At 37.1% G+C, this 20,995-nt stretch overlaps 1 pseudogene; it reads left to right on the top strand.

Annotated features, from left to right (window-relative positions):
* LOC148129287 (vomeronasal type-2 receptor 26-like) overlaps positions 1–20,995 on the top strand; it is a 31,778-nt pseudogene continuing 10,783 nt past the window's right edge.

Raw genomic sequence — 20,995 nt, 5'->3', positions numbered from 1 at the left:
ATGCTGAAAAAATATCAGCACACCCTAGCCTTGGTGTTTGCGGTGAATGAAATAAATGGAAACAGCATGATCTTACCCAATAGGACGCTGGGATTTCATATCTATGATAGCCACTTTGATGCCCAGCTAACTTACCAGAACACGCTGAACCTACTTTTTAATCAGAAGCCAACTATTCTGAACTACAAGTGCAGCAAGAAGATACCAGCAGCTGTCATTGTGGGTACTGACTCAGAAACCTCTGTTCACATAGCTACTATCTTAGGGATTTACAAGATTCCTCAGGTAAGGTGGATTACACATGTATTGTTTAGGAATTTATTATCTATTACACTATTTCTCAATCTTGACAATATTAAGATTGGTGGACTTCAACTCCCAATGATGTACTTAAAAGGTTATTAAGAAATTTATTATCCACACTTATTAAGAAAGTATTTGCATTTGTTAAGAAACTTATTATGTACAGAATATTGTTTAGATTTTCTCTATAGTGATGTACTAAAAGCAGGTTGATCTGAGCAGAAATAAGCATCTTCTAAGTTTAGTGTGAGAATACAAAGACTTTTTAGATCTCATTGCCAGCACCACAAAATCATTTTCCTCCTTAATGTGATGCAATTTCCTTCTCCTTTGCTAGTAATGTGATATTTCAGGAAGGGAGAGATGTTGCATTTTTTTCCCTCTCATTTGCTCTGTGGTCAATTTGTTTGTAAAAGTATTAGTGAAATTTAAAACTTGACATAATTATACAAGTTATGAATGGATAATATGCATAAAAGGGCTTCCTTGTTGGAAGGACATTCTCACAATGCTCACTGCTGTTTATCTTTAATATGTGATTATCTTCTTTCCGTTTTCATTCTTTACCCTGGTCTTAACTATTCCCTCTATTTTTCTTTCTCTTAGTTCCTTTTGCGCTCTTTATTCCTTATCATTGCATTAGAGAAGGAGATCCAAAGTAATCTGATACATGAATAACCACTGATGTTTTAAAAACTCTTTTAAACTTATATAAAAGATAAACATGATAAAAGGAATGTTTCATATTAATTGTTAATTTAGGTGCAGTGGTTGGATTCATATAATTTAATACCAGTGGTGCTATTCTACTGATTCAGCCCAGTTCTAGCATACTGGTAGTGCTGAAGATCAGCAGAGACCAAACTGGTTCCCTGTGACAAGGTGCTATTGGGCCCATTCACCCAACTGGGCTCCCATACTGATCTTTATTCCCTGCTTTTGAAGTGCAGCTGCTTTGCGCAGCATAGCAGAATGCTGCATGTCAGCTGCTGAAGCTACAGGAAGAGTGCAAAATTGCAGGAAGTGAGTACGAAAGCCTCTGTATGTGTGCAAAGGCTGATGGCAGGAAAGAGAGATCTTCTAAACCTGCGATGCTTGGCTGAACAGCGTGACATGGCGAGGCTTGTCTGCCTTTCAGGCACAGTTCTCAGCTTCTGCAGGACCTCCATGGGACTGCCACCCACTAACCCTCCCTTCTGCCACCAGCCCTGCATCCAGTCTGCAACAGGGGGATACACTGCTACTGGGGGTAGGCAAGTGGGGGGGAAAAGCAGCCCTCGTGGGAGAATGCCATGCTGGGACCAGGTCATCTACCTGCCTACCAGGAGTCCCACTGCCAGGCATTGGCCCCATTGGGATCTGAAGGACAGGACACTCAGGCTGGCAGAGGTGTGTGAAAACTCTGGAGCCCCTTAAGGCCTATGGGATGGATCAGGTCATCCAAGACTTCCTGGAAAGGGCTTTGTCATAGAGGGCTGTGTTCCTGGACCAGGTGCTTTCTCTAAGCCTTTCATCTGGAGGCACTGCAGAAGCTTAGAGCCAGGCCCAAAAGATGGACGAGCTTCATCATGTTCCCCCCAGGGACCCTTTCAGCCAAGCACAGCAGGCCTAGAGTTAGCCTCCTTCCTCTCCCATTGGCCACACCCTCTCACCCAGGCAGACAGGAGGCCAGTCAAGGAGTAGCTGGGAGGGGATGGTTGAGTGGCTGGGCATGGCGATCAGTAGTGGGATTCAGCAGTTCACCGAACTGCAAAAAAGATAGCTACTGGTTGAACTGAACTGGTGTGGACCAGCTGAATCCCATTTCTGGTTAGGTGGTAGCATTTAGTTGGCACTGACTTCTCTTAGATTGTAAACAGGGAAATAAAAGGAATAATAATGAATCAAAAATAAATAATGAAAAATTAGGACACATAGAGGAACATTTCATGCATTATTCATATTTCATGAATTATTAACTAGAGATGGGAAATGGATGAAAAAAGAAATAATATGTCTAAATGCACATAAAAGAAGTCATGATGATATAGAATTTGTTAGGCAGAACAAATAGTGTGTGATTGGAGCAGCCTTTGGGTATGCTGTACACTAATTAAATGTTGTTTTAAAAAAGAAAGTGAAAACTACTGTGTTTTTGTGCTTGACCCTTTTTATATTTCCCTATTATATAATGTAATTATGTTGGCCTTTAGGTCTCCTATTGTTTATATTCTCCACCAGTGAATGATATAAGCCATCCATCTTTCTTATACTGTATGGTACCTAATGAAGCACATCAGTACACAGGAATAGTCAACCTATTGCTGCATTTTCTTTGTATGGACTTCAATTAAATTCATGTTCAACTTATATACCATTACCTATCTTATTAAACCTTCTATATCTTTATTATAACTTCTCCCGCTTTCCACTCTTTTTAATTCTATTTTATTTATTTCATCTTAATTTAAATCATTGTATTTGTATCTTTTGTCCATTCTTTTCAATTATCCATTTATCTCATTCATATTAGAAATCACTAATCGAAGTATGATGCCTTTCCATCGCTCCCCTACATTAACATCTAATTCCCTATCTAATTCTGCTTAGTACATTCTACTTACTAAAATAGTAAATCCATAAAGTAATTAAATATATAATTAAACATTAAATCTCATAGCATTCCAATTATCTATTTCAAAAACAAATACCATAGTAATAAGTTCGTACGAACATTCACACAATAGTCAATTAAACTCTATACTTAAACTAAATGATTTAGACATTCCTTTTAATATTTTATTAAATCTTAAAATCTATCATTATTAAACCTTTAATATTTTAATCTTTATTTAAGCCTTATAAAATTCTAATTTTCTAATTCTCATACAAATACTACAATACGATCATGTACCTTGCAGAAACATTTTGAAACAAAGTTATGCATTACTCATTATCCCTAAAATAAGATTTCTTCTCCACACCTTATTTCATACCTTTTTGGCTTTTTTCCCCCTTCTTCCTTCCTATCTTATCCCATCTGGTCTTTTTACCCCCCTTTGCTCCCCCCCTCTGTTACATTTCTCTTTTCTTTTGCTTTCTAACAGTATATTGATTATGCATCTTATTTTTCTCTTTCTTGGATGTTTTTTTTTAAGTCTTATGTCCTTTTAGACTCATTAAAGATGGCTTCTTCTTCTTCTTCTTCTTCTTCTTCTTCTTCTTCTTCTTCTTCTTCTTCTTCTTCTTCTTCTTCTTCTTCTTCTTCTTCTTCTTCTTCTTCTTCTTCTTCTTCTTCTTCTTCTTCTTCTTCTTCTGTATCCTCCATTAATTGCTATGTTTGTTGATAAGTAGCAAGCGCCATTTCTAAAAAGCAAAAATTTCTCTCACACCGTCTTTACCTTCTTTTTTATCCTCTCTCAGTTCATCAACAGATAAAGCCATTATAAACCTTTTTTTCTTCTTTTTTCTCTTCTTCTTTTTAAAACAACCAAGATAATTCAAAACTTAAAACAATTCCCCAAAATCCCAAAGTCATCAAACAGTCCAAACAGAACACAAAGTTCTTCACATTTTTTCTTCCTGGGGTAATATCAGTTGGCAAGGGAAAAAAAAACAACCCAATCTGTATTTTAAAGTCTCATTACAATTAACTTCCAATCTCAAAATCTTCCAGGCATCTCCTCCAGCAAAATCTTAATGAAAATTTTCTTTTTGTCCTCTCCCTTCCCACTTATAACAGAAAGCTTTAAATTTTTACCTTCTATAAAATAGCAGGATTTTCAATATCCATTTGTTAAGTCCATGTGGAAGGAGAGTAAACTTTCTCTTAAAACACTTTCACTCGCCATTTGTAAATCTCTTCTGGAAACAAAGTATCTTTCAAAAAATCCGAATTTTCAGGATATTACTTGTATTACTTGTATCTTGTAGTCCAGTTCAGCCAAGAAACTTTCGCTTCAGCACTTTCTCTTCCTCCAGCACGATCTTGTCCAGCTGTCAGCTTCTTTGTGGCGGCCATTACAGACTGCCGCTCCACCACCTTGAGAAAGAGGGTTAAGCCGGGTGGGGAAGGGGTCTGCGAAGACCCCAATCCCCTATCCGGATCCCTCCTATCTTGGGCTACCTCTTCATGGCAGCCCTAGCCTCCAGATCAATAGATCGGAGGCATCAAAGCGGCTAGCGCGGCAGGGATCGCGCAGGATCGCAAATCCCTGCCGCTCGCGAAGCTGACAAAGCCTGTTCAGAAGGTATGGGTGATGACAGCCCATTGGGATTTTTCACTGGAGCCCTTTTTAAATAGTTTAAATATGCAGATCTTCCACGGTGCCCTGTCCTTTGCAAGTCATACCTCAGAGATGTCAACATTTCAGAATTTCCTTCTCTTCCAGGACCCCCATTCTCTTACCAATCATTTTATCAGAGTGTTCTGGGAACAAGCATTTAAATGTTCATTTCCAGCTTCTGCAACAGACAAGGAGAACCTTGGAAGCTGTACTGGCAATGAGAGACTAGAAAGCCTTCCGCGGCCTTTTTTTGAAATGAGCATGACTAGTCAGAGCTACAGTGTTTATAATGCTGTTTATGCTGTGGTGCATGCTTTGCATGCCTTTTATTCATGCAGAAGGAAATATGGAGCAGTGCTGGTTAGAGATCACCCAAGAACTTCAAAATTACAGTATTTTCAGGTAATATCTCACCTGGGAGGCAGATTATTTTTGATGCATCAATGATGGTGATAATATTAGTGTCTTCATTTATATAAGGATTCTCATTCTGAATATAATGCATTACTGAACATTCCCAGAGGAGATACAAAGAAGGCAAGACAGTGACTTTATGACCACAAGCAGGACCAACATTTCCATTTCTATGCAAGTCAGTTGTTAAGTGAAACCTGTCCATTTTTTTGTCATGATTGGTAAGTAAGTTGTTATAGTTGTTGAGTGAATTATATGATCATTAAGTGAATCCAGCTTCTCCCATTGACTTTGCTGTGAAAAACTGGATGGGAAGATTACAAATGGTGAACAAAAGACTCCAGGACACAGCAACTATTGTAACTACATACCAGTTGTCAAGTGCTCAAATTTGATCACATGACTGTAAGGATGCAGCAGTAGTTATAAGTGCAAGGTGTAGTTGTAAGTTATTATTTCAGGGCCATTATAACTTTTAATGATCACTAAATGAATGGTTGTCAGTCTAGGACGACCTGCAAACAATGGAGATAAATACATGTAAATAACAATAGCATTTAGACTTATACACCACTTCACAGTGCTTTACAGCCATCTCTAGGTGGTTTACAGAGTCAGCCTATTACTCCCAACAATCTTGGTCCTTATTTTGCTGACCTTGGAAGGATGGAAGGCTGAGTGAACCTTGAGCCTTTTGAGATTTGAAATGCCAAATTGCAGGCAGCCAGCAGTCAGCAGAAGTAGCCTGCAGTACTGCACTCTAACCACTGCGCCACCATGGCAAATAGACTCCATAATGGCAATAAAAAGACAAAAGTTTTTCTGAGAGTATTATTTTTGTATGTTTTGAAAGAAATGAGAGATGTATTCTTGCAGATGCAGGATGCTACCATATCCAGAATTTAGGATTTTATCCATCCTTTTGCAAAATATTCTAATTTAAGTAAATAATAAAAAATGCACAATAACCTGTAGCAGAAAAAAATACATAACTGCTAAATATAGACTTGAAAACTTCCCAGAAGGTAGACAACATATCAATTTAATTTAGTAGAAGTGCCATATTTCCCCGGAAATAAGACCCGGTCGTGTGTGTGTGTGTGTGTGTGTATGGTATTTAGGTTTCTTCAGGTATTTCAGTGTTTCTCCGTCTTAATATTTGTGCTTTTATTATAGTGATGTTTCGGCAGTCTTTGTCCATTTTGAAGGCAGTCTTGATGTGATGCCTGCCTAGTATCTTGCTGATTTTGTCTGTTGTTCTTCTTATGTAGGGCAGCAGCAGCAGCAGTAGTAGTAGTAATAGTACTACTAGTAGTATTCCCTTGGCAGGTAGTAAACCTTAACTTTGAAATACCTGTGACATAGGGATACCAAAATATTTCTATGCCAAAGGAAAATTTAGTCTGTTTGTTTGAAATAAATTATCTGCTAGTTCTTAGTATCCTTTTAAAACTGAGCTGACTGAAATATTTGATTGGGGAGGGAAATAATGGGACGACCATTAATGGAGTGATAAAATAATTAAATAGCTTCTGAGTATAGCAAAACTCTATTCCCAGCCAAACAATTTTCACTGTTTCCACCACTTTGGTAATAATCCTTTCCAAAACTTCATTTCCACCAGCTTTACCATTTCCTAAGTCAAGTCTCCTTTAACAACTGTGCCGGAGACATGGTATCTTTTGACAAGAAGGGTGAATTGCTAGCTGGATTTGACATTATCAACTGGGTAACTTTCCCTAACAAATCCTTCATGAAAGTAAAAGTGGGACAAATGGATCCTGAAGCACTATCAGACAGAAGGTTCTCCATAAATGAAAGAAACATCACATGGCCAGCCCATTTTAACCAGGTAGGACCAAAATAAAGTTTCCAGTTTGAAAATCAAAATAAATAGCTCTTTTTTCAGCAATTAACATTTGCCAATATTGTTATAATAAGTGTCTGGAAGAAGACAAACTCGACATTTTTGATCCAGTGTGTGAAATTTTAGCAAAGCTAATTTGCAAAGGGAATAGAATAGAATAGAATAGAATTCTTTATTGGCCAAGTGTGATTGGACACACCAGAAATTTGTCTTGGTGCATATGCTCTCACATAAAAGAAAAGATTACATTCATCAAGAATCATAAGGTACGACACTTAATAATTGTTAGGAATAACATAGTAATAGGAATAACATATATAAACTATGATAGTGAGTTTAAGTGTGTGTCACTTTAAACTGCAAAGCATGTAATTTTGGTTGCGGTTGTAAAATCGCCATAAAAGGGAGCAAGAGAACTTGATTGATTGCTGGTTTACTGGATTGCTTGCTGACGATGATGGATTGATGGTGTGATAACTGCGTGTTCTCTGCTGATGCTGAAGGAAGAAAGGAGGTTTTACTTCTTCATATCTCTACTGCGAAGAGATATATTACTGGACTGATATTTGTAAGTGTACTGACCTCTTTTTTCGACACTGGACTTTGCAACTGATTAATCCCCGGACGGACTGAACTAGTGTATGATATATGGACTGTTTGACTATGCTAAAAATCCTACTGGAATAAACTATTTAACTAGCACAGTGTATCTGTTTTACTGAGTGTAAGCTACAAAAAAGTTTGTCTCACATATTTGCCTGCCTGCCTGACTGCCGTGCAGATTCTGCTAGGGTGTATATCCCTAACACTGGTTATGGGCCCAGGCTGCACAGTCAGACTAACCAGGATATAACAGGCTTATATAAAGTGAGAGTTAGTGTAGTTACACAATACTGTAAACAGACAGCTGTGTTTTATTAATTATAGTTTAATATCCAGAAAAAGATGGCACAAGTCAATTTACCAAGTTTGTCTCTAATATCCAAACTGGATGGAACAAACTATGTTTCATGGTCCATGAAATGCAGCCTACTTCTACAAAGAGAAGGTTTGTGGAGTATAATTCAAAACCCACCAGAGGTAGATGCTTGGGATCCGGAAGATGAGGATGATGCCCAGAAAATACAAGAATATAAACTGAAGAATGAGCAAGCTGTCTGTATAATAGGACTGACACTCTGTGACCAGCAGCTTGTCCATATTCATGGAGAAGAAACATCTGCGAAATGTTGGGAGAATTTAAAGAAGATTTATGTTCGAGACAGTGTAGGAGCACATATAAATCTTACACGGAAGATGTTCAGAACACATCTTCAAAAGAATGGAGACATGTTGACTCATTTAAACACTATGAAGAGAATTTTTCAGGAACTGCATGAAAAAGAACTTATCTTCACAGAACTACATCAGGTTTATATAATTTTGTCTTCGTTAGATGAGAGTTATGATGACTATGTAACTTCACTTGAAGTACTGCCAAAAGATAACCTCACATTAACTGACATTACTGGCAGATTAATGGAAAAAGCCAGGAGAAGGCTTGAAAGGGATCAACTCAGAAGGAAACAACCAAAAGAAGAAGATAAAGAATCTACGACAGCCTATACAATTAGAAAATGTTTTAATTGTGGAGGAAAAGGACATTTGGCTAGATTCTGCAAGAAAGGAAAATGCCACAATGCCAGCCAGAATACTAAAAGGCATCAAAAGGATGAAAAATGCTTAGAGTTAGCCATGTATAGCAACGAAACTGTGAATAATAATTTATGGGTTGTAGATAGTGGAGCATCGCACTGCATAACAAAAGATAAGAGAAGATTTGTTAAGATGTCCACGAGTTCACAGCAGATATCGTTAGCTAATGGCTGGAAAATGAAAGCAAAAGGTGAAGGTATTGCACATTGTTCTTGCATAAAAGAAAATGTAAAAATGTTATATGTACCACAACTTAAGTTTAATTTGCTTTCGGTTAGAGTTTTGGTTAAACTAGGTTATGTAGTTACCTCTAGGGGAGAAAACTGCATAATAGAAAAGGAAGGTAAAAAAGTGACTGCAACTTTAAAAGGTGAATTGTATGTGTTAAATGATAATTCATTAGAGGTAGCTAACACAGTGTATAATAACATTAAACCTCATGATGAATGCATGCATTTGTTACACAGACATTTAGGGCATATAAATTTTAAAATGCTCCAGCAAATGGTTGAACTGTCTGAAGGTATAAAACTGAAGCCTTGCAGTAAGTATTTGCACTGCAATGCTTGCAGTCAAGAAAAAAGCAAGGTAATACCAGCAAATAGAATAAATGGATTTAAAACTAAGGAAGCTCTAGAGGTTGTATTTGCTTATATTATAGGTCCTAAAAAACCAAGTGTGGGAGGTGCTCGTTATATATTAAGCATAATGGATCATTATTCTAGATATGGTTTCTGTTATTTAATGAAGAGTAAAACGGAAACATAAGAATTTCTTTAATTGGTTGAAGTTTGCAGAAAGAAAAACTAAAAGGAAACTAGTAACTCTTGTAACTGATAATGGTACGGAATTTATAAATAATAAATTCCAAAATAGACCGAAGATGGCAGGTGTTGAACATAAAAAGTCTGCACCATATAAGCCACAACAGAAAGACGAGGCCAAACAATACAGGTAATGGCTCGTACTATGTTGTCGGATTCAGGATTACCTGAAACTTTGTGGGGAGAAGCAATAATGTGTGATAATCATATATTGAATAATGTAGTTAACTCAACAACAGGTGAATTACCATTCACACGGTGGCATGGTAGAAAACCTGACCTAAGCTACATGCACACATTTGGAGCACCAGCATGGGTGCATATTCCTACACAACTGAGACATAAGGGGCAGCATAGGGCTAAAAAGTTATTCTTTGTAGGTTATGAATCTAATCACAAATCATACAGATTCTGGAAAAAAGGTACACCTAGAGTTTACTGTAGTGCTAGTGCACAATTCCTTGAACATGTAGGATGGGAAAAACTGGAACAAGATTCAAGTAAGGATGTAATCATAGAAACCTACAAAAGACCAAAATCACATATCAGTAATAAGAAGAGTACAATTAAAGAGGAAGTACAGGAACAGCACATAGGACCAGAACAGGAAGAAATAGGTGAACAGGAAGAAATAGATAACCAGGAACAGGTAGTACATGAAAGTCCACCTGTAAGCCCTGTAATACCTAGACGTTCAACACGTGAAACCAGACCACCTGACAGGTACCAAGCAAGTGTAGTTTGCCAAGTTAGTAAAGTTCCAACTACTGTTGAAGAACTTAGGATGTATCCAGCAAAGGAACAAGAAAATTGGCATAGAGCAATGGAGAAAGAATTAAATTCATTAAAACAAATGGAAGTTTATGAAAATGTTAAATTACCTCCAGGTAAAAAGTCCATTGGCTGTAAATGGATATTTAAATTAAAAACAGGTAAAAATGGGACTGTTACCCATAAGGCTAGGTTGGTAGCTCAAGGATTTAATCAAACTGCAAGTGATTATGATGAAATATTTGCACCGAGTCTAAAAGCAACAACCTTGAGAGCAGCTTTAGTGTGGGCAGCTAAGAAGAATTATATTATAAATCACTTAGATGTAGAAACTGCCTATCTGCATGCACCATTGCAGCACACTATATACTTAAAGAAACCTGTAGGGATTAAGGATGATAAAACAAATAATGACTGTTGGAAACTTAAAAAGAGTCTCTATGGATTAAAACAATCTGGTTATGAATGGAACCAATATATTGTTAAGGAGTTAAACAATATAGGGTTTAAAGCAGGTTTAGCTGATCCATGTGTATTTAAGAAAGAGACAAATGGAACAGTGTCATTATTATTGTTGTTTACAGATGATATTGCTTTAATTACAAAAACTAATAATGAAGCTACTGAAATAATATCATTATTAGGTAAGAGGATAAAATTAAAGCAATTAGGAGAGATAAAACAGTATCTAGGATTGACAATAAATAAAACCAAAGGTGGCTATAAGATATCTCAAGAGGATAAGATTTATCAATTACTTAAAACATACAAGATGGAACTTTGTAAACCAGCTAAAACTCCAATGAGTCAGGAATTTGGCCACACTGATACTCAAAGTCCAAAATTGGATAAGACTATTTATCAATCACTAATTGGTAGTTTATCGTACATTAGTAATTGGTCAAGACCAGATATTGCCTATGGTGTTAATCAATTGGCAAGATTCAACGCTGAATCCTCTGAACAACACTGGCAAGTGACAAAACGTATATTAAGATATCTTAAAAGGACAATGCACTATGCATTGGAGCTCCATATTTGGAGCCAAAAGATGATCTGATTTTAAGTGCATATGCTGATGCAAGTTTTGCAACAGACATAAACACTAGGAAATCAACTTCAGGTACTGCTATACTATTAGGAAAAGCACTGATTGGTTGGAGGTCAATTAGACAGCAACACATAAGTATGTCCACAATGGAAGCAAAATTTTCATGTCTATCTTTATTATTTATTATGTACTGATTTAATTCTGTATAAACAGTTGTTATTGGATATGGGAATAACTGTTAATGATTCCATTGTAGTTTATGAGGACAATCAAGCAGCCATATGGTTGGCTACAAATATTGCTGTGAAAACGAGATCTAAGCATACAGATCTTAGATATCTGAATGTAAGACAATCTGTAAAAAATGGTTTAATAAGATTGGAATATTGTATGACTGAAGAAATTATTGCTGATCAATTTACAAAAGCCCAAGGTTCAGTCAAACACAAAGAAAGTTGTGATAACTATGGTTTAAGGTTGTAAATAGATATATATATATTATTATATTACCCAAAAGGGGAGTATGTTAGGAATAACATAGTTACCTAACGTAGTTTGGGTAAAATAATATATATAAACTATGATAGTGAGTTTAAGTGTGTGTCACTTTAAACTGCAAAGCATGTATTTTTGGGTGCGGTTGTAAAATCGCCATAAGAGGGAGCAAGAGAACTTGATTGATTGCTGGCTTACTGGATTGCTTGCTGACGATGATGGATTGATGGTGTGATAACTGCGTGTTCTCTGCTGTTGCTGAAGGAAGAAAGGAGGTTTTACTTCTTCATATCTCTACTGCGAAGAGATATATTACTGGACTGATATTTGTAAGTGTACTGACCTCTTTTTTCAACACTGGACTTTGCAACTGATTAATCCCCGGATGGACTTAACTAGTGTATGATATATGGACTGTTTGACTATGCTAAAAATCTTACTGGAATAAACTATTTAACTAGCACAGTGTATCTGTTTTACTGAGTGTAAGCTACAAAAACTTTTGTCTCACATATTTGCCTGCCTGCCTGACTGCCGTGAAGATTCTACTAGGGTGTATATCCCTAACAATAATAGTCACAGGGTACAATAAGCAATCAAATCATACTAGGAAACAGTCAGTATAAATCATAAGGATATAAGCAACAAAGTTACAGTCATACAGTCATAAGTGGGAGAAGATTGGTGAAAGTAGGGATGGGAAGATTAATAGTAATAGTAATACAGACTTAGTGAATAGTTCGACAGTGTTGAGGGAATTATTTCTTTAGCAGAGTGATGGTGTTTGGGATAAACTGTCCTTGTGTCTATTTGTTTTGATGTGCAGTGCTCTATAGCATCATTTTGAGGATTGGAGATGAAACAGTTTATGTCCAGGATCTGAGGGTTCTGTAAATATTTTCACAGCCCTCTTTTTGACTCATGCAGTACACAGGTCCTCGATGGAAGGCAGGTTGGTAATAATTGTTTTTTCTACAGTCCTAATTATTTTCTGAAGTCTGTGTCAGTCTTGTTTGGTTGCAGAACCAAACCGGGCAGTTATAGAGATGCAGATGACAGACTCAATAATTCCTCTGTAGGACTGTATCAGCAGCTCCTTGGGCAGTTTGAGCTTTCTGAGTTGGCACAGAAAGAACATTCTTTGTTGTGCTTTTTGATGATGTTTTTCATGTGTCCATTTTAGGTCTTGAGATATGATAGTGTATAGTAATCCTAGTGTTAATACACATGTTTGTATTAAGATAGTTATTCAATGTTTCAATTTGCCATTCTAATGCCAATCACAAGAATAAATCAAAAAGCAGAGAAAAATAAAGTGATAACAATGAAATAAATGCAGTAGTGTAAGGCATGTGACAATGCAATCAGCACCCCTTGTCCTTTAGAACAGTGGTCCCCAACCTTTTTTGTGCCAGGGACCAGTTTCATGCAGAAACACTTTTTCAAGGACCGGGGGGGGGGGGAGTCCGAGTTTGGTGGTTTGCTTGCAGACGTTTCATTATCTGACTAGGTAACATCTGATGTTGTTACCTAGTCGGGTAATAAAACGTCTGCCAGCAAACCACCAAGTTCAGGGAATGCCAATGCCTCCTCATTGCAACCCTGAGCGACAGATAGTCCCTGCAGGACGGCTGAGAAGCCTCGCCTCTCGGCCTTGCCTTCATCAGCCCCATCCCTCAGGTGCCTCCCTCCCTCCCTCAGCCTCATCCCTCAGGTATCTGCCTCGTTCCTCTCTCACTCCTCCACCAGCCCAGGAAGAAACTGTTTCAAAGAAGCTTGCAGGGTGGCTTTTCCTGTCAGGCGCAGCTCTTCTGAAGCGCCCGCTCACCCCCACCCCGCCGCCCACGGTTCAATCCAATGCTCCGTTCTGCCTGCCTGCCTTCATTTCTGGTGGTTTCGGAGCGCAGCTCCTCCAAAGCGCCCGTTCACCCCTGCCCCACCCTGCCGCCCGCGGTTCAATCCAGTGCTCCGTTCTGCCTGCCTGCCTGCCTGCCTGCCTTGGTTTCTGGTAGTTTCGGAGCAGCTTCGCTGAGTAAAAGAGGCGAATAGTTATTATTCACAGCCGAAGCTGCTCCGAAACTACCAGAAACGAAGGCAGGCAGGCAGGCAGAACGGAGCACCGGATTGAACCTGGATTGATTGGTGGTGGGGTGGGGGTGAACGGGTGCTTTGGGGAAGCTGCGCCGAAAGGCAAAGCCACCCTGCCGGCTCCTTTGAAGCAGTTTCTTCCTGGGCTGGTGGAGGAGCGAGAGAGCGACTGAGAGAGGAACGAGGTGGGAGGAACCCGAAGCCACTGAGCCGGAGAGCAGGACAGGCTTTGGTTGCTTCCTCCCTCCCCTTCTTTCATTTGTGTCCTTGATCCCTGATCCCAGCAGCATTCACCGAAGGCGAAGAAAGCTGCCATTTTTTTTATTTTTTTTCTTTGCGGCCCGGTACAGAGTGATCCATGGACTGGTACCGGTCCACGGCCCGGTGGTTGGGGACCCCTGCTTTAGAAGGACATCATTCTCACAAATGATTTATTTATTTTGTTAGACATTTATTCTGTCTTTATTACTTTATAGAGAATTCAAGATGGAGAACTTATCTAATATTCCTTCCTCCTTTTGATTTCCCCACAACCACAATCTAAGAAGTGGTTTGGGCTGGGAGAGAGTGTCTTGGTCACTCAGCCATTTTTTCAACCCGAAAATGGGACTAAAACTCAGAGTCTCTTGGTTTCTAGGCCAGCACCTGAACTACTACTTTGTTTAAAAAGGAGGAAGAAATGTCAAAATAACTTGCAAGAATTGCATGCAAAAACAGGGTTGAAGGAAATAAATTTGTAAAGTTGCAAACACCACAGATAGCATTTCAGAATAATCTCCCATAGAATGATGCAAAAGACAAGAGAGGTTATAGCAAATTGCAATCTGAGCTGGACCTGTTAGTAGGAAAAGAGACTAGAATGAGCAGCAATACTTTGCAAGATGCATCAAACCTGCAGTCAAGATGTTTGTTATTTATTTGCAAAAGGTGAGTATTCTTTTTATTTGAAAACTACTTGCTCCGAGAGGTGAGCAGATGGATGTGACAAGGAGTGGCTGGGGGGGGGGGGCAAGGCAGAGCCAGACATGGCAAGGAGAGGATGGGCAAGATGAGGTGCCCTTTGACATGAGTTACATTGAGTTGGCCATGCCCATTCAGCCATGCCTACCCAGCCAGTCATTAGGGCAGAGAATCAGTTGTTAAATTATTTGAATCCCACCACCAACATTGAACAAGCCTGAAGTCAAATACAAGCAGAAGGTATCACAAAACACTGATCACATAGGTTATTTTCAGATATTAGTGATGAAAAAGGCCTACTCAGAGTGATGGTAAGTTTCATCAACAATACATGCTATTTTCTTTCTTTCTTTCTTTTTTTTTTTTTTTTTTTTTGGTAAAAGTTTTATTGATTTTAACAACAAACAAAAACACATAAAACATAACATAAGACATAACATAAAAACATCATCATTCTTCATAAATTTGCGGATAGTGTATCGGTTGGTTTACCACTCCTTTTTGTGCATCCATTTCATAGTCATCATCATAATTATATTACATAATAACTCATATTATCAATCAATAATTATATATCCTAATATCATTATTAAACAATCCTTTGACTATAATTTTACTAATTTATGCTTAAACGAGATAACTATAATTTAATTAATTTATTTTATAACAATTCATAAAATCATACCAAGTCTATCTTAATAAAATATTCTAAAAATATTATCAAAACCAACAAAAAGTGTATATTCATTATTTCCTAAATTTCTAAATATTCTATTGTTATACTGTATTATCTAACCATTGATAAAAAAGATCCCAAACTTTATAAAATTGTTTATCTTCTTGTTCTCTAATTTCAAATGTCAATCTACTCATTTCAGCACATTCCAATATTTTCTTAATAATTTCTTCCTCTGCTGGTATTTTCTCACTCTTCCAATTTTTAGCAAATACAATCCTAGCCGCTGTTAATACATTTACAATCAAATACTTCAAATTTTTATTATATGTATCAGGTAAGATTCCCAATAAAAAAATCTCTGGTTTCAAATCTATATGTTTCTTTGTCATTTTTTCCAACCATATGCGAATTCTAGTCCAATATTTTCTAGCGTCCTCACAAGTCCACCACATATGGTAATTTGAGCCAGGTATCTGATGACATTTCCAGCACTTTTCAGATTTATTCTTGAACATTCTTGCTATTCTTGTCGGGGGAAAATGCCACCTGTAAAACATCTTATACAAATTTTCTTTATATGCTGTTGACATTGTCATTTTATAATTTTGAGACCACAATTTTTGCCATTTCTCTAAATCAATCCCATATCCAAAATTCTTCCCCAAGCAATCATCGTTTCTTTAACTTGTTCTTCCTCTAATTTAATTTCCAACAAATAACTATATAATTTTTGATCACTTTTTCATCAGTACCTGTCAAAATCCTATCTAGGTCAGTCAGTTTATCATAAAATCCCTTTGTTTTAGAATCTTTAAGATACCTTGAGTGTATTTGTGCATATGAAAACCAATTCATCTTTATACCTTGTTCTTCTAGGTTTTGCATCGTTTTAAGTTCACCCTTTTCATCCAATATTTCCCCATATCTAACTGTTTGTTCCTTCTTATATGTTATAGGATAAGAAAAAGCTTCAATAGTTGATAACCAAACTGGGATTTTCAAATAACATTGTCTCTTAATTTTCTCCCAGTTCAACCATAAAGACTCCCGTATATAATGCCTTCTAAAATAGCCCTGTGATTTAGTTCCCTTATACCACAGAAAAGCATGCCAGCCCAGTAGTAAAGAGGATCAAGGACCTCTCCTCCCAAGACCATGTTTCCTCCCTTATCCTCTCCTCCATGCGTGCCCTAGGAGGAGGAGGAATGGGCTCAACCTCGCCTCCCTGACTGCCCAAGCTGGCCCTCTGCCCTTCCCAGCCTCCTCCACAACCTCCAGAGGGGGGCCACATCGACCCTGTTATTGTTCTTCCTCTCAGAGTCAGTCCTCACCAGGGGCATCGACAACGGGATAATTCAAGGAAAGAAGATAATAAAGAATCAAAAGAACCCTTAGACCAATAAGAATCCCAAGTCCAAGAAATAAGGAAAATATGATACAGTGGAAACGCAGTCTGGTCGACTAACATTAATGGATTAAATTCTAGGTAAAAAGACAGAAAATAAATTGAAAATATAAAATTTGGACATAGTAAGTTTTACAAGAAGTTCATATTAAAGAAAAATCAAAAAATATTGTTAGGAATAACCAGTTAGGGTATCTGTTTGCTTCTCTAGACCAAAACAAAAAGTAATATATGTTAGAAGGTAGATTTTCTTTAGCTAAAAAATTCTCAAAGATACTGAAGGAAGAATTTAATTATAGCAATGGAAGCGACTGGACAAGAAAATAACGAGAAGTGGTGGATCTATGCCCCAAATGGAAGGCAGGAACAGTTTTTTAAAATCTACACAAAACCATTTGTGAAGAAGATAGACTATGAAGAAATATGTTTAATTGGGAGATGCCAATGCCGGAGTCGATGCAAGAACTAACCATGTAAAAGTAATGAAATTAAGAGGAAAGAAGAACGCCACCAGAAACATTTTTTTTGATATGGTTAAGGATCTAGACCTACAAGATGTATGGAGAGAAAGGAACTAGAAGGTATGACACCACTCATGACTACTCAATAGACATGAAGTCGTACTCAAGAATCATCGATATGGTGTGGACAAGTCAAGAGGAATTGTAAGCAGATACTTTAAAAGATGTGGATATCAAACCGAGTTTTTTGGGCCAATCACAACCACATTAAATATAGCTGGCGAGGATGCAAGAAAATAGCAAGATGGACAATGCAATATGTAATTTTAAAAAGAGAAAGAATTTAGATCAGAATTTGAAAAAGGAATTGGCCCTATTCCCAGTGAAAATAGAAAAACAAGAAACATCAATACAGAATCTCTGGGATATGGGTCAGCCCTATATATGGAGGGGCGTATGATCATATTATATGTGGTGAAGAAAATAAACAGAAAAAAATACCAACAGAAAAAATTAGAGGAGTATAAATCACCAGAAATAATGCTACAGAAAGATCTGCAATTGAAAAATCTCAAATAGAACAAATGAAACTAAGTCAAAACACAAAACACATAAATTGCTAGAAAAGAAGAATTGGCACAAACAGTTAAAATAAACAAGCAGAGTTTTTTTGAGCATGCAAATAAACTGGGAGATGGCTGAAGTACACAAATTGAGAAAAACAAAATGAAAAGAGACAAATTTGCAAATTACAGGATGCGCTTGTGAAAAATGTATTATCAGGAAGATGAAAAAAGAAACATAGTCTAGAAATTTACAAAGCTCTATATAAAGAGAATGATGAATACTTAGAATGAGATACAATGGAATTGCTAAAAGGAAGTGGAACTGTCAATATCAATTCTCAGAGGAGACAAAACATGCTCTAAATTCAAGAGATCAGAATGTCTGAGGTACTTAAGGCACAAATAACAAAAGATTAAGATGTCACCAGGACCTCGAGCAACCTTCAGTGGAAACACACAAAGAACACCAAAATACATTAGGCACCGCTTACTAGTTGATGTATCTAATGCAGTTCTAGGATGAGGCAAAGTACCTGTTAATCCTGGCAGGAGGCAACTATAACCTTGATACCGGTAAAGCAGAGGTGGACCAAACTCTAATCAAAAGTTCATAGATCTATATCACTTTAAATGTGGGATTACAAGATCTCACAACACAGTAGTAGATAGACTTTTCCAAAATTTCCCCAAAAATTCTATCCACAAACAAAATGGCTTCCTACACACCAAGTGCAACAATAAAACAGAATTTGAGGAACTATATTGATGTTTTACGGTACTTATATTATTCATAGTGGTCAACAAATGGCATTACTCTCCTTGACACACACAAAAAGGCCTCTAAATATTAAATGTGGTCATCTTTTATAACAAATTCAAAACATATGGACCTTTGTGAGAAAGGGGTTTCATATCATTAGTATGTTTATCGAACAGAAGGCTAAAAAGAATTGTAAATGGAGAAGCAACAAAGGATTTTTAAGATCCAAAAGGAACTAGACAGGCTGCCTATTATTGCCATTACTTTTATACTATTTTGGAAGCGGTTGGACTGAATTTTTGTTAGAAAAGAAACATTAATAAAATGTCTATGCATTTTAAAAGAGACATTTAAAATTACAAGCATTTGTGGATGATTTGGCTTTCTATTCTTGAGGTGATCCAGAAAATCAGAAACAAAACTTATTGAGTTATTAAGAGAAGAATATGGCAAAATTTCAGGGCTTAAAAATCTACAAGGGATAAAACTAAAGTGCTAACTAAAAATATGACAAAGCAAAAAGATAATCTAGCCAAAAATGGATATACAGATAAAATAAAAGCTAAATATGTGAATTATTATTCACCAAGATGCCACCACACTTAAATAAGATAATCATGATAATTACATCAACAAATTAAAATGACTTTCAGAGATGGGAGGTAACCTAAGATCATCCTCAGGGAAGATTTCTAGTAATTTAAAATGAATGTGTTCCCAAAATTGCTATTTCTATTCCCCCAAAATATACCTTATTTAAACTTCATTAAAAAAACTAAACAAGACAACCCCTAATTTTGTAATACAGGGGGGAAAACCCTATGATCTAACTTAAATTATTAAAAGAGAGGTTTTGGGCCTCCTGATTGGGAAATCTATCATCAAGCAGCTTCTGAAGCATAGGTTAGAGACTGAATACTATTAGAAAATAGAAGAAGTCCCAGAAGAAGTGCCGGACACCACCCTCAACAGGGATGGCACGGGGTTTCTATGGCCCGATCGGCTTTCAGGTCATTTATATAGAGCTTCTTCAGCAACATAGAATTAGGCAAGCACTATTTAAGATCCAAGAAAATAAAACTAGAAAGTCAGATATATTTAGAAGTGTCAAATTGGATATCAATATTGCAAAAAGGCAAAAATATCCAAAACCCATTGAAACAAAGGAAAGCTCATCACCCCTACAAAATGTCTTAAAATGGGATGGAGAGTTAAACGGCTAGACAGGACCTAAAGCAGCATGGGATGGATCTAGAATAGTGGGAATATTTGCAAAGTTAAAAGCAAGGTATAAATGTGGATAAAAGAATGGGGAACTTAATATGCAAGAAAACAGTCTTAGATAAAACTCCCTAGAATCAGAGACAAATCTGATAGGGAAACTACAAATTTCCTATTAGCCTATAAATTAGAGGAGAAACAAGGAAAGGGAGACTATAAATGGTATGGGCCAGAGAGCTGGGGGTCCACAGTAATAATTTAGATCAATGGCAAACCCGACAATATGGGATAGTGAAATAAAAAAGATCACCCCATGGCGGCAGTCGTATGTAAAGAAAATCTGCTCAAAATGTTCTACTGGCCCGGCATCTTCCACCAGCCAGACTGTGATTCAGCAGGGTTCAACCAGTTCTGGACAACCGTATGGAATGGAGTATTTTGTTCAGAGAACCATAAATACCACCTCTGACTGGAGATTTTACAGTATCTTTCTCTCACACGCTCACCAAGCCACAATTTACAGAACCTGGGTGGTAAAAAATGAATCCACTCACTGCTGAGGCCTAAAGAGCCAGCCCCCAAATTACTTGGAAATGTTCAATAGAATGGTAACGACATTGTGTATAGTGCTGCTGCAAAAAGCACAGGAGTATGGGTTTAGGATGGGGAGTTGTAGCTGAAGGAATGTTGGGTTTTAAAGTAGGTCACCACTGTATCGCTTTCCCACTAGGAATTATGTCAAAAAAATATAAGAAATCATGAGGTATTTTATTTGATTATACCTAATATGCATAATAAAGAGTAATCCAGAACTGGAAACGGGGGGACAGTTATAATGCAAGCTAAGAAGGACAATAAACAAAATCTTACTATGCACTGGAACTCCCTACGTTAACTCTAGAAGTGAAAAACAAAGATGAATCAGCATACCACAAGCAATTTGGGGCTAAATTCGAGCATTGGTAGGAGCAGAGGAAGGGGTCTTAAGTTGGGAAAAGGGGTTGATTGGATGAGATGAGTTGAAGACAAAATGATGTTAGAAATGTATTATATGGAATGAACAAATGTATATATGTATATAGTTGAATAATTGTTTATAGGAATATATATATATATATATATATATATATATATATATATATATATATATATATATATATATATAAACAT

Source organism: Notechis scutatus, chromosome Z (genome assembly GCF_049901735.1).
Source record: "Notechis scutatus isolate UNSWTSFEM ecotype Mainland chromosome Z, rNotScu1.2, whole genome shotgun sequence".
NCBI classification, from domain to species: domain Eukaryota; kingdom Metazoa; phylum Chordata; class Lepidosauria; order Squamata; family Elapidae; genus Notechis; species Notechis scutatus.
This window is presented reverse-complemented; position numbering and strand designations above follow the sequence as displayed.